The sequence below is a fragment of the Sminthopsis crassicaudata genome, chromosome 4, assembly GCF_048593235.1.
Source record: "Sminthopsis crassicaudata isolate SCR6 chromosome 4, ASM4859323v1, whole genome shotgun sequence".
NCBI lineage: Eukaryota > Metazoa > Chordata > Mammalia > Dasyuromorphia > Dasyuridae > Sminthopsis > Sminthopsis crassicaudata.
Genome location: NC_133620.1, coordinates 109,865,145 through 109,892,273, shown reverse-complemented (window position 1 = coordinate 109,892,273; position 27,129 = coordinate 109,865,145). Strand labels below are relative to the sequence as shown.

The 27,129-nt window shown below is 37.5% G+C and overlaps 1 protein-coding gene across 5 annotated transcripts in view; it reads right to left on the bottom strand.

The window, feature by feature from the left end:
• PROX1 (prospero homeobox 1) overlaps positions 1-27,129 on the bottom strand; it is a 58,346-nt gene that overhangs the window by 6,247 nt on the left and 24,970 nt on the right. The window lies entirely within an intron of this gene.

Here is a 27,129-nt window from a genome sequence, read left to right as displayed (position 1 = left end):
GACAAAAATAATAACTTAGAAAACAAAAAAGAAAGCCAGATAAAGTAAACAAATTTAAAATAAGACGCAAAATATATGGAAATCTAAAATATCACACCAGAACATAGGAATATAAATCAAAAGGGACCAACTTAGTAAGATGGTCCAACTCTTTCATTTTACAGTAGAGAAAATTAAGGTCTGTTGATTTGCCCAAAATCATACGGTAATAAAAGGATAGAACCAGGATTCAAATTCAGATCATCTGACTAAAACAAATCCTCTTTTTATGTCACCATATTGCCTCTCAGCATTTAGTTCTTGGATGACAGGCATATGGTTCTTTTAAATACCCCAATTCTGATACTTGCCAATTTGATAAGATTTGACAGATCATTCAGTCTGTCATAATGCTTGAGATGTTATGGCTATCCCAATATGATTTTTAAAAGAATGTTGATGTTACATTGGTCATTTTAAACCATCTTTCCCTTAGAATTGGATCCACATGAGAAGACATGTCCAATGGATTGATGAAACTTTAGTTTGCCTAATCTTTTAACTAATCTCTTGAGATAAGTATCCCTTTTTTAAGCCCCCAAACTTTAATCTGTTCCTTCCAAAGTGCTGGAGGAAAGAGGGATTTTTTTCTTAGTGTTATCTCTCTTATTTATTTACTTATTTAACAATCCAGACTGGGAAGTTAGTGGCTATTGATGTGCTTGTTTGGAATCCTTTGAAAATTCCCTGAGATAAAATGTGGGTTTCTTTCCATAAGATGTCCCTGAAGGGATCATTATCATAAATTATTTCTGAAAGTGTAAATGAATGCCTAGTGAATTTCTTTTAAGTGAGTACAACTGTATCAATATGGAGAAAGGAATATCATTTGAGTTTTACATTCTTTCCTCTATGTGTGTTTGTATAAATATAAAAATATACTGCAGGTATATAGGCAGAAATTTATAAATGCATACATATAGAGTGAGATATTTTCTGTTTTAGATATATAACTAATTAAACAAAAGATATTTAAAAATTTTAAATACTTCATTCCTTTCTTCTCTGTCTATAACCAATATTTGCCATGACTGTAAGGATGTAGGAACAAAGACCAAAAAACCCAAATTCATCTTCTCAAACAGTTTATGGGCTTCCTCAAATGATTTATTTCTTAGAGAATAAAAATACTATGATGACTGTCTTGAGAAGTAGGACCCTATGCCTTCATAGAATATCAGAGACAAAAAGACAAAAATTTATGACACACTTGCCATGTACCAAGCACTCTGCTAAGCATGGGGAAGTGAGGGTGGCAGGGAATATAAAGAAAACAAAATAGTTCCTGCCCTCAAAGTATTCTATTTCTATTAGGAGAAAGATCTTTAGTCCAATACTCTCATTTTTCAAATGAGACTGAAACTCCTGGGGATTAAGTATGTTTCCCAAGGCCATATAACAAGTTAGTAGAAGATCCAAGATAGAATTCAGATCTCCTGTCTTCCAGGCCAATGTTCTCTGTTACCTGGATGACTTGACCAGATTTGGGGTAAAATGAACCTTTGTAGCAGCAACCACAAGAGTTTCCCCTGGAGCTGTTCTCTACCTTACCAAATATGAGAAGAAATGAGGAATTAGGGTGAGTGTGGATTCCAAACCCAGTCTTGCCCTCTCCCTGGACCTCAGTTTCCCCATCCAATGCAACAATTTGATCCAATGTTTTCTAAGATTCTAAGTGTAAATCTTCTCATATTTTCCCTTCTATCTCCTTTCTCCCCCCACCCCTAAGCTGCTTTTCCCAGTAGGCAATTTCCACAATTTCCAATTTCTCCCGAGTTTTCTTCTATCTGCTGTGAGCACGTGTGTGAGGAGGAAGGAGGGGGCCAAAGGAGAGCTGGGCTTTCCTGTTCACTTTTTAATGGTTACAAAAAAGCCATTTAACTGTCATTTGGAGAGCATCCCTTCTTTCCTCCCTCTCCCCACCCTTCCACCCTCTCCCCACAGATAATCTTCACATTTTATCCAATAGGCTTTATTGAGAGGAGGAATCTGGCTGGAGAACAGTTAGACTCTGCAACTATCCACTATAACTGCTTGGTTTGGGAGCTGTTAGCCAAATGTTACAAAACCATAACCAAAGGCATTTATTAAAATAAACATTTCAAGAAGGATGGTGATACCAGCCACCAGAAACAGAGGAATTCAGATCCTTTCCTTGGCTCCAGAGAAGTATCACAAGAAAACAGCGTGGACACTTGAGAGGAATGGTGGGGCATGGCTTAACTAGGGAGACAATAAGGGCAGCCACTATAGGGTAATCTCAGAGAACAGTAGTAAGAAAAAAAGCTTTTATATTCACAGCTGGCATTCACACAGTATTTTATACATTTCATGTGATCCTCAATATAGACCTATAAATTAGGCAGGATAAACACTATCATCCCCATTTGACAGAAGAGAAAACTGATGTTCACTCAGAGAGATGAAGGTCCTTACTTAAGGTCACATAAGTAAAAAGGACAAGAGTTAGGACACAAATCCCTATCTTTTAACTGATGATAACTCAATGTTCTATTATATCCAATTGTCTCTCCAGAGGTCACAGGACTCATTTCCTAAGTGGAAGTCATTCCTTACCACTCCAAGCTTAATAGAGAATGTTGAAAGGTGAGAGTAGAGGAGAAAATGGAAGGAAGGGTATCTTCTCTAGTTTGAGGAGGTGTGTGGGTGTGTGTGTGTGTGTGTGTGTGTGTGTGAGTGACTGGTAGAGGGAATGAATGCAGAAAGATCAGGGCTGGTAGAGGGAAGTATAATTCTTGGAAACAATTAAAGTTAATTATTCCTCTGAGTAATAATGGTCTTTTATTCCCTACTTGTCTTCTCCATGTTGTTTAATGGATATTAGTGGGTTGTATCCCATATTGTTTATGAATTTGGCAATTAATCAGATACTGTCTTATATCTCTTATACTGATGTCTTAAGTTACCATATAATTCTTATGTCACAATTTATATTGTTTATATTATTTTGTGCCTTGCTAAGAGATGAGCAGCTTGAAGGCAATGACTAAGTCAAATACTTCTTTGTATTCTTTATAGCAGCTAATAGATATTTAAGAAGCCATGTGATATAATCAGACTCCGCTGAGGTAGGAATCATGAAGACCTGAGTTCAAAACCTGTCTCTTACACTTTATTTGTAGTGACCAATGACAAGTCACAATCTTTGAATCTTAATTTCCCCATCTGTAATGAGAAAGTGACTCACAGAATAGTTGAGTCTCAAATGAGATTTATATGTGTGTATATATATATATATATATGTGTATATATATATATATATAAAACCCCTTTCCCCATTTTAAAGCATTTATATAAAATGCCATTATTATTGGAATATAATTGATAATATTTGGCTGATATAATAAACCTTATCTTCTTTTTATACTTTATATTGTACTTAATATCACCTAAATGCTTATTAAATGAGAGCTGATAAAGAGAAAATTAAATAGAACTTTTAGAACTAGAAAAGATGTTTGGAGATCATCTAATTCAGGTGCTGTATTTTATAGAAAAATAGCTGAGGCATAATTTGCCAAGGGCCAAACACCTGTGCAGTGGTGGCAGTGGCAAGGCTGGAACCCAGTTTACAGATAACCTGTCTAATACCCCCTCCATCACATCAAGCTGCTTGCCGTAGGAATTCATTGAGTGCCATTTTGACCTCAGAGTGGCAGCTCTACATAGCAGTATTATGATAGAGAAAATCCCCAAGAAGGCTTGGAATTCATTAATAAACAAGGCTGGATCTGCAGTTGCTTTGGTTATTGGGTCATTGGTAGTGGTGGTGAGGGCAATGAATTCTTCAGTTAATACATGAATAGATTAGCCACTTCTCACTAATGCTAGCTAACCTTGGAATAGACTCTGTGGGATTGCCATGGAGGTCAGATGACAACGTCCTTCTAGTTAGTACCTCAGTGACTAGACTCTCTCAAATGGAGATCAAGGAGTACCTAACACTAAATCCTGCTATATGCTCAATGTTTTTGGTTTTGTTTTCCTGAGAGAATAAGTCTATTCTAGTCTTCCAGACACAACCCTACCTAGTTAGTCTTGGGCAAAGGGGGTGAGGGAATGCCTTTTTCCAGGTATTCTTACAGTTAAAATAAGGCAAAGAGGACTTTTTTTTTCAATTATGCAGGGGGGGGTGTGTGGGATGGTGACAGGGAGGACCATAATTTAGGCTCATACTATTGACTCTATGCTTTTCTGTAGCTCTTTTACACCTAATGGCTTTCACATCACTAATAAACATCTGCTGAAAATCCCCTGGTGACAAGTAAGCCGTTGTCTGGGTTTCTTTTAATAGAACTCAACTATCTGCAGAATGAACTCCTGAGTATCTTCTCAGCATCAGGTGGCAGGAGTCAATCAAATGACCCCAATGTAAGACAATGTGGACTCAGTGGAGGGGGTAGAAGGGGTGGGGGGGAGAGGCAAACCTGACCCCACTCTACTGTTTCAGAGGAGTCATGCCATAGCTTTACTTGCACAGGCCAGATGGGGAAAGAAAAGGCTTCTCAAGGCTGGGGGTGGGGGATGGGCCAGGGAGTTTTAAGATGTTACAGATCCTACTTCATCTAGGGTTTTAAAACAAAGGCAAATGTAAGAGGCCCAAATGGATGACTCCAAGCTCCAACTGGGCTAGTCACTCCTTGCCAAGTTATTTGGAAGGAGAAGGTGGGGAGGGGGTGAGAAGACCTGTAATGGGGGTGGAGAACAGCCGCTGGTACCTATTAATTTTCATTAGAAGTTGAGTAAGCTTGTTTTTCCTGTACTATAAATGAGGATATGAGAAGGACAAGGTGATGGGGGTGGAGAGGAGGAAAGAAGTGATGGTAGAGAGGTGTTGGGGGCAGGGGGACTGAGCAAGAAGAATTTATACCGTTTCAAGTATGTTCACTCAGCCACTGCATTGCTCAGTTTGTTGGATAGATGGTGATTTTTTTTTTTTTGGACTGAGTGGCAAAGACACTTATTCCCCCTTTCTTCCTCTTCCTCTTTCTCCTCCTTCTTTTCCTCCTCCTCCTCCTTCTCCTCCTCCTCCTTCTCCTCCTCCTCCTCCTCTTCTTCCCAGTTGCTTTACCTTCAAGGATGATTTGTTTTATTAAACTGGCTGTCCCCAGCCTCTGCAGTACATAATAAAAGCCTGACAGAGCAGGCTGCCTGCCTTCTGTGTCCTGCAGATACTCATCATAAGTGTCAGGACATACCAAGGTTAGCGGTCACTGGAAGTGCGCTTACTAGCCCAAACCTTGCCAAACGAACTTGGCAGCTGAATGAATGTCACAGAGAATAGAAGGGGAATTACAAAGGTTAAAAAGAAGACAGCCTCTCCTATTTTCTGGAGATAGAGAAGCTGATTTTTCACACTTCTGAAATAAAGCTCATTCATGGGTCCCTCACAGAGGACCTAAATCTTGTGCCTTGCCCAACTCTTTCCTGCCACTTATGCCCCACCCACACCTCTCCTTTCCATCCTCTCCTATATCTTGACCATTTTGAAAAATTGGCTCACAGGCCTTATTTCATCAATGAGATTATTTCACTAAAATTAATGGAAGAACAAATCGTACATAGTCTCTCTCTCTCTCTCCTTATCCTAAAATGCTTTTCTTAGTAAGTTTCATCTCATTAATCCCCATTAGAAGTGATTTGATTTCCAGTTCCTCTTTTAAACTTTTCAGTAGTTTTTTTTTTTTTTTTTTAATTCAACTTCAAGTGGAAAACTGAGGATACACACTCTGAGAAACCAGCGTGGCTGTGTGAAAAAAGGAGTCAATTTCCAGCTGATATTTTCAAGAATTAGTTTAGGTGTGAGTTTCTTTTTCCTTTTTTCCTCCCTCTTTCTTTTCTTTTCTTTCTTTTTAAAATTTTTACTATAAAAGGGCAATAAAACGCTGACTGTAAGAAGACAATGTCAAGGAGAAAAGGGTATTGGTATTTTGGATACTCTTCACTGCTCGCCTTGGAGAGAGAGTTATTCTTGTCACAAACCCTTTTGTCTGCATCTGCTGACTGCTTGCCTGTAGCCAGCAGCATAGTTTAACTGTTTTGTCACCTCCTCACATCACATGCATCAGCTGTTGTGCCTTTGTTATGGGTATTGTAGAACTAATCCGCTGTGGCTGTTCTACTGTGCAGTAAATAAAACAGAAACGGGCTGCCCAGACAATTCTGCATGAATATTTCAGATGGCTTTTACAACTCTGATTCACAAAATCAAATAAATAAATAACTCCTTCCTCCAACACACACACACACACACACACACACACACACACACACACACACACACACACACACAGAGAGAGAGAGAGAGAGAGAGAGAGAGAGAGAGAGAGAGAGAGAGAGAGAAAGAGAAAGAGAGAGAGACAAAAACCCCTTCAACTAGAACTATATGCCTCCAAGTCAGTTGCACTGAAGGCTCTCACCCCAGAGATGCAGCACTCATTGTTCAAGAAGAGGATTAAAAAAGATGGGACAACTTTAATTCTTTGTATTTCTTCTCCCTTCCCCTTTTCCTAATGTATGAAAAGAAAGAGAAATAATGTTTTATTTTATTTCAATCCAATAGTTCTAAAAATCATGGAAAGACATGGCTTTCTTCTTTTGAAAGAACTGTGTGATCAGGAATGCCCAGTTTGAAACTTGCTTTATGCCAACCTTCAATAGATCAAAGCGATCTGATTTGTTAATTTGTGTTTATTTCCTCTCTTGTACCTCCTTCCCCCTTCTCCCAAAGTTGTCAAGGCAAAACACTTGAAAGTTCAGCTCTTCCTAAGACCTTGTCCAAAATATTTAACCTGGCCCAGAATTTGAAAAGGAACAACATACTAAGTTTTCCAAAAGTTAACTTGCGTCATGAGCTGTCCCAAGATGTGAACAATATGTTTAATCCTACAGCAAGGTCATTCTCTGAAGATGATTTCTAAGTGTCTCTACAGGAGTACAAAAAGAAGAGGAGGAGGAGAAGGAAAAAGAAGAAAGAAGAAGAAGAAAGAAAAGAAGAAAGGAGAAGAAGGAAGAGGAGAAGAAGGAGAAGAAGAAGGAGGAGAAGGAGAAGAAGGAGAAGGAGAAGGAGAAGGAGAAGAAGAAGGAGAAGAAGAAGAAGAAGAAGGAGAAGAAGAAGAAGGAGAAGAAGAAGGAGAAGAAGAAGAAGAAGAAGAAGAAGAAGAAGAAGAAGAAGAAGAAGAAGAAGAAGAAGAAGAAGAAGAAGAAGAAGAAGAAGAAGAAGAAGAAGAAGAAGAAGAAGAAGAAGAAGAAGAAGAAGAAGAAGAAGAAGAAAAAGAAAGAAGAAAGAAAAATAGACAGAGAAGTAAAAGATCTTAGGACAGGGGAAAAAAAAACCCAATATTTGAAGCACTTTACCGAGCATTCATTCACCCTGGTGTGCACATGATTCCTCTAAACAAACTCTCCTACCCTTGCTGTTTGTTAAGTAAATATTGATCAAGGAGAGACATATCTCCTGACAGCAGTGGCACAAGCTAGGGACTTACCCTGCAGAAGAGTGGACTTAAATGGATAAACGCAGATGCTTTAGTAACTCCACATAGAGATTATCAGATGAAAAGGCAAGAACAGATATGTCAGTTCTAGGTCTCTCCATTATAGGGGCTCTCTCCCAAGTCTCCTATTTGAAGCCCCAATAGTTTTACCCATAGGAACTCCTTTCTTGGAAGCAGAGAAATCTCTACATCCACCATGTAGATTGCACTTATGTTTATAAAGAATAGGACCCCAACACCATGTCCTCTTTACAAAAGGGAACCCATAGTGATATGACACCAGGTAAGAAGTGAACACTTTCCTTGACTGTCATTTCTCCATTTATTTTGCACACACAGCGAGAAGTGGAGATGCTCTGAGAAGGAAGAGGTTAGGATGCTACAGAGGGTGAAATGGGTGTTGATTTCCTATTTCTATTTGTAAGACTGAGGATCTGACAATCTGTATGAAAGTATAAAGTGTTATGTGAACACAAGGTAGCATCATTATCATTATTATCATCCCACTTAGAAATATCAAAAAGATCTCTGATCCTGGGAAATCTTTCATTTTGTCTGCACATCAAGGTAAAACATCCTGTGGGAGAACTAAACATGTTATCTTTCCTTAAACTTAAGCAACAGAATTGCTCCTCCCACTTTGATAAGTTTTAATTCCGCCATATTTCAACATTGTAACTCAAATCCCTCTTTCTTAAATTGTCAAAAGCTAAATGGAACATCATGCTAAGTCTGAGACATGCAGAGATCTGGGGATGAGGAATGAAATACTATATTTAGTGTTCCAAAAATACATTTAAATTTTAATGAGGAATCCTGCCTCCTTGCACCTATATTTATAAAGAATAGGACCCCAATACTAGCAATGGAGATACTTTCAAAGTGCCTGCTGTATTGTGACATATAATAATGAAGATTCTGGAGCAATGAGTGGGTTTTATGCTCAAGTCCTTTCTGTTTTGATGTTATAAGTAGTGTTAACAACTTAACAAATAACAAATCCAGTCCTATGAATTCATCTGTGTTTTAGAAGTCCAGATGTGGAAACTTTTTGCACTAACGTAGATCAGCAACTCTTCTATTTATGTTCAAATCTATCCTCACTTACTAGCTATGTGAGTCTATGTAAGTTAGTCTCTCTGCCTCAATTTCTTCATCTGTAAAATCGTGAAAATAGTACTTGCCATTCAGGATTCAACTACATTGAAAGGAATAAACCCATTTAAGGAGAGGAGAAAGGGTGAACGAGATAATTAAAAAAGTTCAAATAAGGCTCCTTGTAGGAGATGGTATATGAGCTAGGATTCTGTAAGAAAGACGTATATTTTCATACGGGTATAGTTTGTACAATGCACAGAAGGTGCTGTAGAGGGCAAGATGCTGAATTTGGAAAAAAAGAAGTAGGCTGGAAGTGGTGGGAATGTGGAATGTGGTGAATTCTGATCAATCCAAATTCAACAAGCATTTCTTAAGCACTGTGCTGGGTGCTGGGTATATATATCAGATAAAACTCAATCAATCCTTGCCCTCAAGAACCTTACATTTTACTTAGGAGAAGTAATGTGCACAAAACCTGGAAGATAACCGTAGCCAAATTATAGATGACTTTAAAGGTCAATCTGAGAGGCATATAGTTTACTCTAGAGATAATAGTGTTTTGTTTTGTTTTGTTTTTTCATTCCAAAGGCAATAAAGAACCATTGAAGGTTTTTAAACTGTCCAAAATTAAGTGACTTGTGGCCATACACCTAATTTGTGTCAAAAGTAGGTCTTGAACTCAGGTCTATCCAATTTCAAGGCTGTCACTCAATCCACTCCATTGTGTTGCTTCTCTATTAAAACTTAAGGGATCCTAGAATCATGAGAACAGTCCCAAAAAACTGTCCAGAATCACCCTAGTTGCAAACCACAGCTCAGCCATGTGTCATGCTTCTAATATTCTGTGAGCAAACACATTTGTAGGAAGTGAATACAGTAATAGTTCAAGGCTACCCTTGGGGGGTAACAGGGGGTGGGGTGGGCAAGGAAGAGTTTCCCTGGTACTAGCAAAGGAAAACATGGCAAAAAACAGTATTGTGGGTTTTTTTTTTTAGTCAAGCTTCAAAAGAACAATGTTCTGTTGAGCAAAATTCAGTAGCATTCTGTAAACATTAATTTAAGGAGATCAATAGACTCAGTGAGCTAAAGCCATATTGCAAGATAAACTGGCCAGAGTACCACTTTGTCAAATAGATTTTAGTTTTCTCGGCTAGATAAAGATGGTTTCAAAATGGGGCAACGTGTTGCAACCAAGGTTTGAAAAGTATGTGGCCTTCAAACAGTCTGCCTGTTCCTACTACAAAGCTAGATAAACATACTTTAAAAATGATAAGATTGGTTCAGGATTGATTTTGCTTTCAAATTGAATATAAAGTAGAATTCTTGGGTGTCTCATTGTGGGAACAAAATGCAATGAGCCATTATGCATTTAGATAAGGACTTAAGTATTAGAGAAGGGGCTATATCATCTTGAGAGAAGCTTTGAGGCAGTTGTTTGCCTCTTGTTTTTTTAAAAAAAAAAATCTTTATTCAACCTGATCTGATGGGCAACAAAATTTCTTGTCATGTGTATGGGATCAGAGATTTGGGCCAGTGAAAGCTGCTCATGCTGTAATGCTTTCTGTGCATGTGAAATCATATTAAGGGTCAGAGGATGGAGGATGAAGAAAAGAGCACATAAGAGTTAAAAAGTAACAAAATGAGCGACTGCTTTCCCCATAAGTTATAAGTGATTCCTAAGTCACTTCAGAACTTCCCTTAGGCAAAGTTAAGGTGTTAGGAGTTTTGACCATCATCAAAGATAGCAAACAAAAACCAATTTCCCTGGCCTTAGGAATGTACTTGGTACAAATGGCAGGACCACTTAGAGGTGAAATAGCCTTAAGTTTGAACAAACAGAACTAGACAATAGTATCAATGGTAGGTAGTAATCGGGCATGGTTCAGTAGAAATGACTCTGGAGGAAATGTAATTTGAAAAACCACATAAACACCCACTCAGAGACTATCTCTAAGTAAAGTTAAGGATCTCACATAATGGACATGAAGTGCCATGTAAAAGGCTCAGTAAATTTTGGTTTCTATTCTCATGGGGTGGGGGAAAAACTATTATCATGGACTGATACAATGATACCTCCAGCTTTTCTTGGCATAGAACAAGATGAACCAAGGATAGAAGCATTACCTGAACATAGCCTTGGTCTTCCAAATTGGAATCAAACTTTCAGTAAAAGCTTAAGTTTTTATATAGATTATAACTGCAATCTTTCAGAATAGATTCTGGAGGAAGGTATGAGAATTTTGTAGATTCTAGGTCAAATCCCAAGAAAACGAACCCCTAAAGATTGCAATTTGGTTGTATTAAATATGCTATATTAATGACGTATTCTTGAATATTATGGTTATAGATAGGTTTTGCTGTTTTGATGATATGTTCTTACTAAATTTAATTCTTCCTTCTTCATGTGTCTGTATGCTCCTTACTAGGGAAAGCCTTTTTTCACACACACACACACACACAAACCAACTTCTCTCATTTGATATATGAGGAAACTGAAATTTGGAAAGGCTAAATGACTTGCCTAGCTCTCAGAGAGTTAGTATGAAAGATGTAAACATAACCCAGTTCTGCTAACTCCTTAATAGAGCAATCTTTCTATTCTATTGGGAAATTTTTTAAGTCTATGAGATTAAAAAATAATTAGCTAACATTTATATAGAACTTTAAGATTTACAAAGTACATCGTGAATTTCTCATTTTGTCTCTAAAACAACCCTGTGAAGTAAATGCTGTTTTTTTTTTTTTTTTTTTTTTTTTTTTTTTACCGTTTTTCAAATGAGAAAACTGAGACAACGAGACGTTAAGTGATTTTCCAAGTTCAGCAATCTATCCTCTGTGCCAAAATTTCAGGATAAGTAACTATAGAAAAAAAAAAATTTTTAATCTTGCATAACCACTTGATGAGAAGCAATAAGATGATAAAGCTAGCTTCAAAACCAGGAAGAACTGGGATTCAAATCCTGTCTCTTGATATATCCTGCTTGTTTGTTCCTAGGTAAGTCACTGAACCTCTCAGTGTTCCAAGCAACTCTCTAAGACTGAAGGAACAGAGGGAGTTTTCTCACTCAAGAATTCTTTATACCAATGACATCACAAACCTTATCTCTATTCCTGCATTCAGTTTACAAGGGCTTCCTTACTGCATGACTAGGAGCAAAGTTAGAAAGTTATGTGATACTGTTGGGGGACTAGGATTCTTCAGTCTAACACATACAACTTGACATCACAAACACCTACATATCATTACATTTATGGTATTTAAAATATTATGAGGAAAAAAAAAGGAAAAAAAAAAGAGGCAGTATAGCACAGCGGATGTTCAACCTCTAAGCCAAATCTGATTTCAAGTATTATCTCTGATTCATAATGGTTTTACATGATCTTGGGGAAGTAATTTCAACTTAGTGTCCCTAGACAACATTCTAAATTACCAAACAGTTACAGATCTATGCTCGTGGAGGGAGCTTCCTCACCAGGAGTCCCTTACACTGTTCAATCACTGTTCTGAAGGAAAGAAGGAATAAAGAAAGAAAGACAAAGGAAGATAAAGAAAGGAAGGAAAGGAGGGAAGGAAGGAAGGGAGAAAGAAAGAAATAGATACTGAGTGTAATCAATAAATAAAAGACAATATTTATAAATATTCTTATTAAACACTTCATATCCCGTCCACAACATATGTTATGGCCTGTTGTGCATTACAGTCTTACTTTGCTTATTGCCAAATATAAACAGAATAACAGTATAAAAAGCTGTCTGATATCTTGGATAAAAAAAAAATCTGTGTTGGAACAGTTGCTCATATTGGATGTTATAAGTCACTTAAAACTTGCAAGGGAATTTATATCCTCTCTGTGCTGGGACCTAAGAGCCTTGGGAAGTAGATAATATTCCAATATTATTTTTCTTACCTTGTATATGATTACCAACTAAAATAACAAGCCAAGAAGTATCAACCATGGTCCCTACTTGGACAGCAGACCTTTGACTAACTCTGGATTGACCTTCATATTCATTAAACTTAATAATAGCCCAGATAATCCCACGTTATTTCTATTTGGTGTTGGAATATATTTCACAGTTATCTTTCCCAGCAGATCTGTCTTTCTAATTTCACCTTACTTATTTTAGTCCAATATTCAACAAAGTCTTGTATTTCCTTGGTGGGAAATATGGGTAAGAAAACTGGTCTGAAACTGAGAGCCAGTAATTGAATAAATGATACCTCTCAATGATGAAATGGGCAGAAATTATGATTGTCAAGTTGGCACTTCCCCTGTGCAAACAATGTTTTAGAGAGTATTTTAAGGCTTCAAATATCTCCTCAAGCTACAAGATGAAGTGACTTCTTGTGATATCCAAGATCCATGAATCACCATAGAGGACAAGGGTGTCCTGTATTCTAGTGCATGGTTTTGACTGACAACTCTTAAGACTAGAGACAATTTCTTTTGTGCACTTTCCTCCCTCTTTCCAAAATAGGAAGCCCATTGCTGCTAGGATCAGCAACTCAGCTCAGCAAACACTTCATCATGGACCAAGGGATGACTGTATTTCAGAAGTACCAACCTTCCCTCTAAGGTCATGTCACATAAAAGTTTGTAAAAAGCTTTGAGATCCCTGGGAGATGCAAGGCAAACAATTTTGAAAGGAAGAGCAGAATTTCTGGAATGAGCTTCAAGGCTAAAGCCTTGAGCTTTAAAAGTACTTGAGAGGATGTTTGGGACAGAAATCTTATTGCCATGTTAAAATGGCAATTTCCCAAAAATTTCTTTTTCCGAGAAGGAAAAAGCAAAGCAAATTCCACATCATTAATTCATTAGAAAAATCACTCCTTCACCTTGGATTGGTTTTTGTCTCATATTTACAAAACAAAATACTTTTCCTTTCCTTTTATCTAATTTCTCTGCCTGTCATCCTCCCCCTCCCCCATATTTGTTCTCACTTAGCAGATGCAACTTTGCCCAAAGCTATTTAAAATTACCAAATCTTTATTTTATAACTTTCTAATACCCCTTTCCTTACTCTAACAGACCCCAAAACAATCAACACCAAAGCCTATTATCCATTACCAATATATGGGAAACAGGGATTTCTGAACATTTGTTGGCTACTGATGATAGAGGGGATCGATGGCTGGCTTTAGAATCAGGAAAGCCTGGGGACAAATCCTGTCTCTGACATATACCAGCTCTGTGACCAGGGACAAATCACTTAGCCTCTCAATGTCTTAAAGAACTATTTCTAAGAATAAATTATACATTGACTGTATTGCTGATCTTATGGTAATAGAGAGCGTGTCCACATGGAGAATTCCCCAGCCTAATGAAATTACAAATTTGTATAGACTCACAATAAGCAAAACTCATTTCTCAGTGAAAGAGATTTTTGTGATCTTATGCTATTAACATCTAGGGAAATGAAGAGAAATGGAGAAGAGAAGAGAGACAAAGAGAAAGAGGGAGGAATAGAGACAAAGACAGAGACAGAAAGAGAGGGAGAGACAGAGACACAGAGAGAGATTTGTAAACCTTTCTCTTTTCATGTGGGCAACAGGAAGGAGAGGTAAGTTATGGGAAGAAGTTCTATCCAAAGAGAGAACTTGTAGTAAAGTAGTAGAAGAATGAGCTCAGCAAATACACTTACAACTGCTGGTTTTAGGCTGGATTGTACAAGGTGGGTGATGTTCAGTAAATCAGTTCTTTCTTATTTTTGCCATGTTTATGCTCTGACCTGAAGGACACTTATGAGGATTTAGTGGGAAAATCAAAAATCACCTACAAGTAAGTGTTCAGAAAATCTAACTTTTACTTATTTCCTCTTCTGCTCTTTGGTAACAATCAGCGCCATTCCAGGCAGTAAAGGGCTTATGCCCAAAAATTAAATCTCAGTATTCCCAGCAGGTAAGTTATCCTGCCCCCAAGGGCATGGAGGATATTCAGAGAGGCCCAGTGGAGGCCTCGGTAAAGACTCAAATGGGGTCCCTGGGGATTTTTACAGAGATAATTAAGCTGCAGGAATGGCACAGAAGAATGAGGGCCCTGAATGGAACACTTCTGACTTGCAAGTGCCATCACTCTGACCTCTTAAAGCTTTGCAAAATGTTTAGGGTTATTTTACCCTCTCTAGTGATATAACAGGCCTCATTTTGAGAGGAATCTCATTTATAATCTTACAAAATAGAGCTGGAAAGATCCTAAGAGATCATCTAGTCTAACCTTCCATTTTACCAATGAGGAAAACAAAATCCAGAGAAATTAACCGTTTTCCAATGCCAGAGTCAGAATTTGAACTCAGATCTCCTGATTCTTTGTGCAGATCTTTTTTCCCAGTCCAGTTGCTACCCCCTCAAATCAGATTAATTAAAAGGAACCTATTGTTTACTCTTTGAGGAAAGTTACTTGATGGGGTTTGGGTAGGGAAGAAAAGTGGCAATGCCGGTACAATGGAAGCAAGTCAGCTTCTATTCTGAAAACTATTTTGCACTAACTGGTTATTAGTACCAGAGAAGAAGGGAGGGAAAAACCCAGAAATCTCCCACTTTCTGTGCTTGAGCGATGCAACAGGAGGGACACAAGAAAGCCTTGCTCGGCTGAAGCAATGAACCAAAGCGGTTTAAACAAGTCTGTGTGCATTTAGGTGTGGGGGGGGAAGGGGAGACTGCACAAGAGTGAGCAATGAACAGAATATTAGGCTTGCAGCCAGGAAGATCTGAGTTCGAATCCAGATTCAGATCCTTGCCGGCTTTGTGACTGGACATGCCTTTCAACCTCCTCCTCAGCCTTTGTATCCTCATCTGTAAAATAGAGATAATGATAATATGTGCCTCCCAAGGTTGTGGTTGAGTTTCAAATGAGATCATATATGTTTTGCAAACCTCAAAGTACTATATATATTAACAGTCATTATTATTTTTAATTATTTGTGAGGATGCTTCTTGGTTAATGAACATTTCGGGGGCTAAAATGCCTCTTGAGGATAACACCAAGTTAATATGTTAAGGCCATGAACTATCCAGATTTGATTGATATTCTCGATGGTAACATCAAGTCCACTCTAGCCTGATGGCAACTGTCTTTAGTGGACATTTTCTGGATGCAAACTCAGATATACAGATATTTTATCTATAAAAATTAAAAATATTCAGATAAAAGGGCTGATTTCTTCATTTTCATCCAGCTGACTGACGTCATGTGGACACAGTCACATTTGCCACGGTTACTGAGATTCTGATACTCTGTTCTTGTGGCAATTGAAAGATAATTCCAATGAATGAGTGCTACTAAGATGCTCATCCTCAGATTATACCTCTTTAAAGGTTGAATAGCTACTGTGACAGCAAAAGAAAGACCCTCCTCACCTGGGGTATGCACGTCAGGTATAGTGGCCTAAATTCAGGTATGATGGCTTAATCATCTGACATACCATGTACAATTCTGGGGAAAACACATTGGAGCTGCCAAGGGTTCACAGAAGGCCAATTAAAATGATTCAGAGGATAGAGTAATTTCTGTATGAATTAGACTACCAGGTTTAAGATTCCATTCTAGAAAGAGGAAGGCTGAGGGGAGATAAAAGTTAAGTCTATTAAGTCAAGAAAGATATGGATAGTTTGAGTAAAAACTTATTTGGAATTCTAAAATTCCAAATGCTTGAGATGGCGTCAGGCGGACTTGAGTTAAAATCCTACCTCAGATGTTTGCTAGCTAGTTAGCTGCATGGTTCTGGGTAAGTCTTAACATTTCACATCTTCAGTTGCCTTATCTATAAAACGGGAATCATTATAATACCTACTTCTTTAAGTTGAAGTGAGGATCAAATAAGATAATGCAGATAAAGTGTTTTGTAAGCTTTAAAGCCATATTCAGACATGAGTTTTTATCATTATTATCCTTGAGTACTATAACTAGGGAGCACCTCTTGGAATTCAGGGAAAGTAGTTTTTGGCCAACAGAAATAAAGTGTTATTTTTTCTCAGCTGGTTGCAAATTTATGGTTCTGTGTCTTGAGAAATGATACATTCTGAAAATAAGATTTATTTTATAAAGAACTAAAATTAATTTATAGTTATATAAACTATATTTTTCCCATGGAAAGGTAGAGATGATCTCAGAACAAAAAGGGACCTTGGAGATCATCTGACTCAAATCATATCTGAATAGAAATCCTTTCTATAATATCCCTGAAAAGCCAGCATTCAGAACCTGCTTCAAGACCTCTAAGATCTTCCTAATGCAGCTCCTTCCATTTCTAGAGAGCTTGAATTGCTAGGAAATGAACCCTTATTTTGAGCAAAACATTGATTCTCTTCAACTTCTACCCAAAGGCTCTCTTCCCACAAAACATTCTTTTGTGCCACTGTCAAAGACCACATTAACTTGGATGATTCACCATTATACCCCAGGATGGCATTTTTGTTGTTTTTAACTGTCAAAATATGGCATAGTAGAAAGAATAATGAATGGGAACTCAAGAGATATGGATTCTACTCAGATTTGCCGCTTAATGTTTTGGGGTTGTTTTTGTTTTTGGTCTAGCCACGAGGTTGTTCAGTTTCCTTGTCTGTAAAAGTGAGGTTGGACTCTTCCCTCTAAGGTTAGATTATCTCAGAGGCTCCTCGCTATAGAAATTTATGACTCTACTTACATATCAACAGAACAATTCCCCACACTAGGGTCTGGCTCAGTGATCTCGAGGGGATGGAGATCAGAGGGGTCAGTGATCTGGTACAATGTGACAACTCTGAGTCTACCAAGAAACAATTGCTTCCCTTGGGGAAAACTGTTTTTTAACCCATGCCAAGGTCTTTGTCCTACAGTCTTGATTAAAATTCACTGGAAGTAACGTGGCCATAACCTCACAGAACATGTGCCACTCACACTGAAGCATCTTCTCAAATCTGAATGGGTTTTAATCAAAGATGAAATTAAATTTAAAAAATCTTTTATTGGGGTAGAGAGTAATGATGAGCTTTATAGGGAGGAGGACTGGAAGAAAGAAATCTCATCAAAGCACTTCCTGAAGGAGCTGTTTGTAATGTATTAACATAGTTCAATTCATTTACATTCAGAAAAACAAAGAAACTATACAACATATCCTTATCACTAGTCTTTGCTCAAGATAGTAAGTTTTAAACCTCTGCTAGTTAGTCAAGAAAGTAACACACATTAGTGAAAGAAACAGGACTGACTCCATAGTATTATCTCTGAAAGGTTAAAAAAAAAAATTAGGGAGTGAAATAGTTTTCTATTTCAAAAGGGCCAAGTGTTTAACCATCCCAAAGATTTAATAGTAAGTCAATGGGCTGGAGGGGAGAAGGAGAGCAAGGGTGTGTGTGCGTGTGTGTGTGTGTGTGTGTGTGTGTGTGTGTGTGTGTGTGGTTTCCATTCAGAGAAGAGGAGACTTCAATACAGTACAACCTGCATAGTGAGGCAGGAAGAAAATTTCCTGTGCTCACATTCAAAGCTTCTTTTTGAAAACCCTTTGGTAAAATGTAGCACTGTGTGGAAAAAATAAAAGAACGAGGGAGAGTGAATGGGGGTAGGGTGAAGGGAGTGGGATAAAGAAAGCATACAATAAGCAACATCTAATAACCCTTGAATCTGTTCCTACCAGCCATCATAAACTATAAGCAACTCCTTTTAAAATTGCAAGTTAGAAAATGTTAACTGTCATGGTGGGGGGCCTATTCAAAGTCCCTATTCATTTGAGAAGGGAAAAAGCAGGAGAGGTCAGAAGGGGTCAGATGACTTAGGAGGGGTGAAGAGTCACCTTGTTTCTCATTGTGGACTTTGGAGTGATTTGGGTGAAAAAAAAAAAAAACCCAAACCTAGGACATCTGGAGTTCAAAAGTCGAGGAAAATGGGGAAGAACCACGAAGATGAATAGATGATCATCAAGCACACAAAAGAATGAAGCAAAGAGAGGCTGGATTTGGGCCCTCACGTCTGGCAAGGAGGCAGGCAGTAAGGCTAATGAAGCATTTGCGATATGGGACGTATGCCAGCGTAACAAAGAAGATGTGCATCAGCTCTGCAGATGTGCCAAAGCCCCCAGAGCAAAATAATGACATAATCACCATCAGTGTCACAGACCAGACTGTACACAAGGTGACATGGGAGAGAATAAATAAGAGTCTTTAGAGGCCCGTAATAAACACACAGGAACGACTCACCATCTCTCATGACTGCTGCCACTGAGTCCTGAGTGACTGACTGGGCAAACAGGGTGCCTGCCGTGACTTCAGCCGCCCCCCCCAGGAACCCTAAGGTGATGATGACTCTTGGAAAAATGGGTGCTTTTTTCCCCCTTCTCCCTTAGAAATCTTTATTCTATTCCTTCTGTTGTTATTGAATATAGTCTGAAGTGGCAACAGAAATCCGAGAGGCTTGAGAAGGATTTGTCTGAATTGAGTGGAAAGAATTGAGAAAAGAGGGAGAAGAGAAGAGAATTTGGAATCTCAAAAGGTCCCCAAACTTCTGTCAAGTTCAAAAGCATCAAACTCTGTGCCAGTCGAGGTGCAACTTGCTAAGCGCTAGTTAAAAATGGAGGGGGAGAATAGGGGATCCCATAGGAATGGGAGTCTTATTAATTATCAATAAAATGGCAACCCAAAGTTAGTATTAAAAGAAGGAGGAGGGGGAATGAATGATATAAGAAAAAACAACAATCAAACCCTATTTCAAGCACTGTCTCTAAGTATCTCTGATCACTTGGCAGTGACTCTCTTGGTAAGGTATTTGTGTTAGCACAGCTGTCTGGTTTTTAGGTGACTTTTGTCAGGTTTAAAGTGAAAGTCTGTTTGGAAACTGAAAGAACAATGATAAGAAGAGCTTCTCATACAAAGGATTTGGCTATACCAATGTCCCTTTTCATTGCTTCTAATGAAAGATTCATAAGAATAATTTGAATTTTTTATGACTTCTTTTTTGGTGTGACTTTATGAGTTATGTCTACTTCACACACAATTTCTCCTTAAATACAGGAAAATCTGTGATAAAACAACCTGAAGAGTAACTTAATAGGGACAAAAAAAAGACCCATGCTTCAGATCTCCTTTCACTGGCAATTCCAGGAAGTACATTTTTATATTTAGTTTTTTTTTTTTTTTTTAAATGACCCGACTGCTCCCTCTAGTACTGAAGTATATAATATGGTTGAAAAAGCCCCAACAACTTATGCCTCTCTAATTTCCTAGTTCGAATGCATCACAGAAGAACGATTATGTTTGTTTTTCTTGGATTCACCCTATTTAGCAGAAATGGTAACATAATGATAATTAATAGACAGTTTTTTTCCCCTACACTTCTCAAATGTGACACACATTTTATGCAGTGCTTTAGTCAAAAAGAAAAGAAGAAGAAAAAGAAGAGGAGGAGGAGGAAGAAAAAAGAAGATAGTGTTAATTTTGTTTTATTTCATGTTTAAAAAAATCAGTAGAAAAGATTGCCTGAAACCACTCACTGAAGGTGAAACAAAAGGATTCTCTCCCACAATAATCCGTTTTCAGAAATGATAGCTTCCAAATGAAATAGACAATATTTGCTAAAATGAAGGTTGCTTTTCAAAGTTTATAGAATGTGCTACAGAGAAATGAATATATGTTCATTAACCTTTCTTCCATATGCCTCGCAAAAAAAAGTTATGGTTTAAAAAAGCAAGAAAGAGAAGGCTGATGAAAAAAATTTTTTCTGCCATCTGAAGGAAAAAAATGCCAGCTTTGAACAGGTTTTAGTTAAGCTAAACAATTCTGTTTAATCTAGATGAAATAAACATGCAAGTCTGAAAAAAGGCTGTTAGAACTTTCCATTTAATCCATAGATGGGCTGAGTACAATGATAACGTCCCACTGAAAGCTACAACCACCACCAGCAGCTGTTATAGAAGAGAGCTTGCTCTCTTGCTCCTATTGATAACCCTTTGTGGAATGAAGAAAAAGAGCAGAGGGAAGGAGAGCTGAATGTCAGACAATAGACATCGCTACACACACTGTCTCTGAACTTTCCTCATCTCTGAAGGACAATTAATTATGAAGGCCTTAGGGGTAGGTCGAAGCAAGGGAAAAACCTACTGCTGTCCCAGCACTCCAGCCGCTAGCTCCGTGTTTGTTAAATGGCTTTGCCTGTTGGGGTACAGCCACCAAAATAGCCAATAGACCATTTGGGGTGGGACAGGGGGAGGGAGGTAAGAGGGAGAGCAAAAGATTTTTTTGTGTGTGTGCGCCTGTCCTTGTATAATTCTATTCTCACTGTGAAATTATCCATACACAAAACACAAGGACAATTTTTTTTTTTTTAAAGAGAGCAGAGCCACAGGGTAGGTTACAGTCAGAAACGGCCTCTCAGTGGTGTGTTAAAAAGGATGGTCTTTTCACCAAATCATTTCACAGAGGCAAAACAGACAAACACAAAGAGTTGAGACTTTTTCTCCTACATTAAATAGAGTAACTGATAAGGTCAGACATATGATACCTAAAGACATGAATCTGTGAACTCTTGAAGTCAAAGGACTTCTCTGTGCAGAGGAACAATCTTTCAAAGGAAATAGATCATAGAACTCCACTGAATCCCCTTTAAACTTTATGAAGCAGGAGGAGAAAAAGCTCTAAGTAGGAAAGCTTGACAGAAGAGCCTTGAACTATTTTCTGAAGGAAAGATGAGACCCTCCCCGGGCTGCCACAAAACAGCTTTTTTTTTCTAAAGGCTCTTCTGAACTTTGATATGTGCCAAGACACTGCTATTGAAAGCTGTATAATTATGTGCTATAGCCACTGTCGAAAATGCTTTGTTCACCCCAACAAAGAACAATAAGCAAAGCAAGGCGACATTACACTCTATCTTTTTCTTTAAGAATGTTGAGAAAGGTCGTGGAATGCTATAACTAATAAAGCTGTTGAGTAAGGAGGTTTCAAAGTTGGTCTTTACTGTGCTTGAATGTAACCCAATGACAAAAAGACACAGGGAGCTAAAAATGTAATGACATTACCAAATAGATGATAAATCAATGGGCCTACTTCATTATATTGATGAACACCTTGAATACCAAAAGGACAGAAATGTTTAAAAAAAAAAAAAAAAAAAAGAGAGAGAGAGAGAGAGAGACCTCATTTAGAAGCTGAATGTCTCTTCACCCTCCTCCCAATTCTGAACTTGGTCCCTTTAGAATATTCTCCTTCTAATCCCAGAAAGCAATTCTGCAAAAGAAATATATCCCCAGAGAATGATATACATAAATGCATGTATGATATACATATATATATATATGTGTGTGTGTGTGTGTGTGTGTGTGTGTGTGTGTGTGTGTGTGTATAGAAATACAGAGAGAGAGAGAGAGAAAGATAGAGACAGACAGACAGAAAGTGAGGGGAAGGGAGGGGAGGAGGAAGGATTTGTTTCTTAAAGAATCCATTTGACTTGTCACTGGTAGAACTGGCAAAGAAAAAAAGGGGAAGAACATCTTCTCTTCCTCACTAACCACTAAACATGGTTTTGTGATTACTCAAATTAATTGATAGCTTTTAGGCCAAAAGACTGAGTCTGTCTGCAGTAAAAGTATATCCATGCACTAGCTTTCCAAATGATAATTCACATTAAATATCTCTTTGGAGAGGAGAGGTGCTCTTCCTAAACCCACCTGTCCTCATTTTTCTTTAAAGAGATGATGATATGGGTGAAAGTTTTCCAAATGTGCTTGCTATTCTCCCAAATGGTAAACATTAATTTTGTTTGGTTTGGTTTTGCTTGGGGGTGGTGGAGTGGGAGAATGGGGGAGTTACTTTTTGAAAATTCCCTCTTGACAAATCATATGAAGTCAGTCCTAGATAAGTCCAAATGGGAGACAAGAAAATGTTCAACAATCTGTGGAGGTAACTGGTTTGTCACCCAGAAAAATGTCAAATGTACAGGTGGCCATGGCTGAACATCTAAAGAGTGAGAATAGTATGGAGGAAGTGGCATTTGAAAGCTTACTAATCAATGGATTGAACATTCATTCTCATGACTCCCACCCAAAACACTATGGTCTATAATGAATAAGGGCAGAAATGATCTTACTCAGTAGCTCAAGAGCTGCAAATTTACAGGAAGACAAATGATTAGTTTGCTGATGGGACTGGAAGGCTCATGAGCTGAATTCTTTTTTACTCTAAACTTTATCACTAATTTAACCACAGAAGAGTCTTCAATAAGAGAAGATCCTTAAATTACCATAATGGAAATATTATCCATTGCCTTTACTCCCTATCACTTGCCTGTTGAACTCAAATCATTTGGTGATAGATTAGTCATATCTTCCCTAAATTCTTACTTACCATCCCAGACTTCCAAAATCTACCCTAGGGTGATGAAAAAAAAATAAGTAGGATGATAAAAGGAGGAAGTCTAATGTAGTAGAAAGAGTTCTGACTGAATATGGAATAATAGGATCAGATCTCTGCTCTGCTCCTCACTTCTCTAGTGATCTTGGGTTAGTCACTAACCTCTCTGGATCTTGGCTGTTAAATCTGTAAAATAGCTAATCTTCTAAGTCCCTCCAATTGTACATCTGTGCTTCTAGAACCCTGATAATTGGATCATCTCCTTCCAGAACTGATAAAACTTGCATTCATTTCAATAAGGAAATTCTTTTAGATTCACAAATCAGTTAAATTGATTAAATCCCTTGTGAAATACACAAAGAAGTCTTTGAAGAGATCTAGTGACTATGATGGTTTGGGGGTCCATACAATGGGGAAAAATCTAGGTAAAGTAGTAAGTAAAATACAACTGCAGACATATCTTCCCAAATTAATAGTCACAGATTTTAAAAGGGACTCTAAACTTCCTTTCTGCCCTGTCCCTTGAAAAATTTCCAAAAGTCCTTAAATGAGGAATGAGTACAAAGTAAGTGTTAACCATAGTACCTAGGGAAGTTAATTTGTTGTGGTTAATCTCATCAAACATTTAATGTAGAAGAATAATTATATCTTATTGCTAAATACCCCACAATTGGACCCTTTCCCCCTTATGACTAAGGCAATATTTTTTTTTTTTGGTAATAAATCTCATACTATCATTCCCTTTAGATCTTCTATTATTGCCCCTCATCATCCTAATTCTGAAGCTATGCCCATAACTCTTGACAAATTTGTAAGCTGATATAAGCTTCTGTGTCACTTAGGTATCTCGGTGTTACATGGGCTTTGAAACATCTAAACTATCCAGTTTTCCTTTTGATTTGTCACAAAACAACTCTCAGCCCTTCTGCTCACTACAGTAGGACAGTTATAATGGATATTAGTCCTACTGGCAATTGTAAGTCATATGCATGGAAAAAGAAAAAAAAAGGAAAGGAAATACAGGAATGGAAGAAGGGAAAAGAAAAAAAGGAGAAAAGAAGCAATGCATGTTATAGAAAAACAGTAGAAAAGACGATAACAGATTTGAATGGGAATAGTAGAAAAAAATCATGTATTTGATGGAGAAAAATGGTGGATCTGCTGGAGGATAGAACTGTCACAGACCTCCCTCAAGAGATTTCTCAAGAGCCCTTGCAATGATGCTAAGTTTATACAATGTCAAAACAATCAGTTGAGAAATGAAAATTTTAGTGAAGAGATTTCCTTTTATTGTCTGTGGAGATACCAAATAAGTGAGCGTGGGGATGTTTTATTTGTTATTGCTTGTCTTTTTTTTTTTCTTTTTTTAATTCAGACATAGCCCAAAAGAAGTTATCCCTGTCTACCGCCTCAAATCAAGACAATAAAAGAGAAAATGCGGATAATTCTTTCCCCACTTGCTACCCTTTCCCCCTAGTTCTACTCAAAATATCTGCCCCATTTCAGTTGACCTTAAGAGAGGAAACAGAAATATGGAAACAAATCAGCCCACAAAAATGTTAGTCATTGTATTCAGCTAGAGGTGCTATATTCATTGTTGGCCCCCAGCCACAAGGCCATACTGGTAAAGCTAAAATGATAAGGCTGGTGGCTTGTTAAGGATCTTACTTCAGCTCAGACATCTATGCACAAAGGCATGGAAAGAAGGGATAACCTTATCTGAGGCTTTTATTAGTACATACCAAGAACTTGACTCAAAAGTACTTAATATTATTCAAATTTTTCGGGGTGGGGTGGGGTGGAGGAGGGACAAATCCATGCTCCTACTTCAGACTCAGGCTAAAAGCCCTTTTCCTCCAAGGTTCTTTTTCACTGATTCTCATATGTAAAATGAAAATAATCACAGGGAGAGGAGGAGGAAGAACAGGCACTTAGAGATTTGATAACTTGCCCACATTCAAGTACTAAGTGACAAAATTCCTACCCAAGTCCCATGCTTTATGTACTTAATCCCCCAAGAAATGAGGCACATTCCACATGGAATCAAAGAAAGAAGAGATAGCTTACGAGAGCAGTAGATGAGACCAACTTGTGAAAAAGAGAAAAATATCAGGCTTCAAATATATTAAAAGATCAACATAGATCAGTATAAGGGGAAGGAACTTGAATGATACTGAATAGGACAAATGTTCAGGTAACTGGATACCATTCTCATTATAATCTATTTTGATTTTCTTTGCTTCTTGAATTATGAGTGGAAATTGAACATTAGTCAGGTAAAATTTAGACTATACTGTAAACTTTAATATATCTTTTAATGATATGCGTACCTAAGTATGTCAGACAAAAAATTCGCAAGTCACCACATGGGTTCTGGGCAAGTCTTTAATAAAATTTGACTGACACATGCTGCTGGTAGAATGCCTCATACAACATTAAATGTAAAAAGTGATTGTAGTACCAAAGAGAAACACACTCCTCTTTAGTCAGAGAAAATGGAATAATTAGAGGAGTCAAAAAATGAACATCAGTATCTTCAGGTTAGAGTTATCCAAGTTCTATTTTAAAAAAAAAGGCAGGTAGGATAATATGTGATTTATTTTTATAATTGATGATTTCAAAATGTAGCATCCTTACATAACTTAAATGGTCAAATAAAGATGTCCCTGTTAGAATGAAGAGTTTTAATATTAGCTTGGCTATTAGTTTGTTTGTTTGTTTGTTTGTTTTTTTCTGAAGCTTTCTTCTTTATTAGGGAAAAAAGTCCACTAGTATTATACATGGATACTCCTAAACCAGTTAAAATGGAAACTTTAAGATAATATTAAATACCTGAGAAGGTCCTCATTTTTAATGAATTCAGTAAATGAAAAAGTTCATTTATACTGCATTTGGCATGAAAATATATTTATCTTGGATAGCAAACACAAACTGGAGCTTTACAATGTAACTATCTACTCTTTCAAGGAAAAAAGAATAACTTCCCGACTCTCAGACTTCCACATTCTGTTCTTTATAATATACCACGTCACCTTGGTCCATTAGTAATCAATTCCTGCCAAAAATGTGTAGAAGGAAGATCAGGGGAAGAGGGAAGCAGGGAGGGCAGATTGAGTCAAATGGCATTATTGCTAAGTCTGGATTCACTTACCCCTTTTTCTTCCAAAATTAAGAACTCCTCTAGGCATTAATGAGTATCTGTCTTGCAAGGGAATATAAACATCAAGTTATGGAATGTGGCCAAAAAAAGAACACTCTTGCCTTCAAGGTAACATGGCATCTAGCCAAGAGTCACAGGCTAGTCCCATCCCCACTATCTCCTTTACTCCATCACTAAGGAACAGAATCTGCAAAACTTCTTTTCTGTCCCCTATCCTAACATTTTATTACTCTAATTAGCAGAAACCAAGACAAATGTCATGATCATCATGACAGAAGAGCTTGAGTTGTATCACAGAAATCCCTCATGCTAACGATAACTATCTGCTGAACCACCACAGAAGCCAATAAACAAGTACAGGGTCATAGTCCTACACCTTTTTCAAGTAAATGTTTTTTTCTGGCCAGTGTTTGTGTCTTTAGTATAGAGCAATAATATACATAAATACTATGTAACATAAGCATCATCTAAGCAACACAATGTATACATATATAATTATGTGTATGTCTGTCTGTATATATATGTATACATAAATCTATATATGCCTGAAGTTTACATACTAAAGCCATAAGCTCCTTCATTATTTTGGTTTCTTTAGGGAGAAAAAAACCCTAAACTAAAATATATTCTCTAAAACACAGACACAAAAATACCTGATTAGAAGGCATTCTAATGAAATTGTGAAACTGAGATAATAGATATCTATATTTATATAATAGTGCCATCACACTTCAATCTGTATATAAGTGAGACAACTTTCAAATTCTAGAAACCCTCAGGGAATTGTTCTTCCTGACCTTACCTCCTCCTCCCTTACGAGAGTAAGTTAAGATTTCTTCCCACTTGTGGCAGAGGTCAGGTTGCTGTGCCTCCCAGACATCAAATGGAGAAAATTCATTTGGTGATGAATGAATGAATGAATTAAAATCTTTCTGAAGTGCCTGCTAGGTTTCAGACACTGTTCTAGGTGCTAAGGAAACAAATACCAAAACCAAACCAAATCA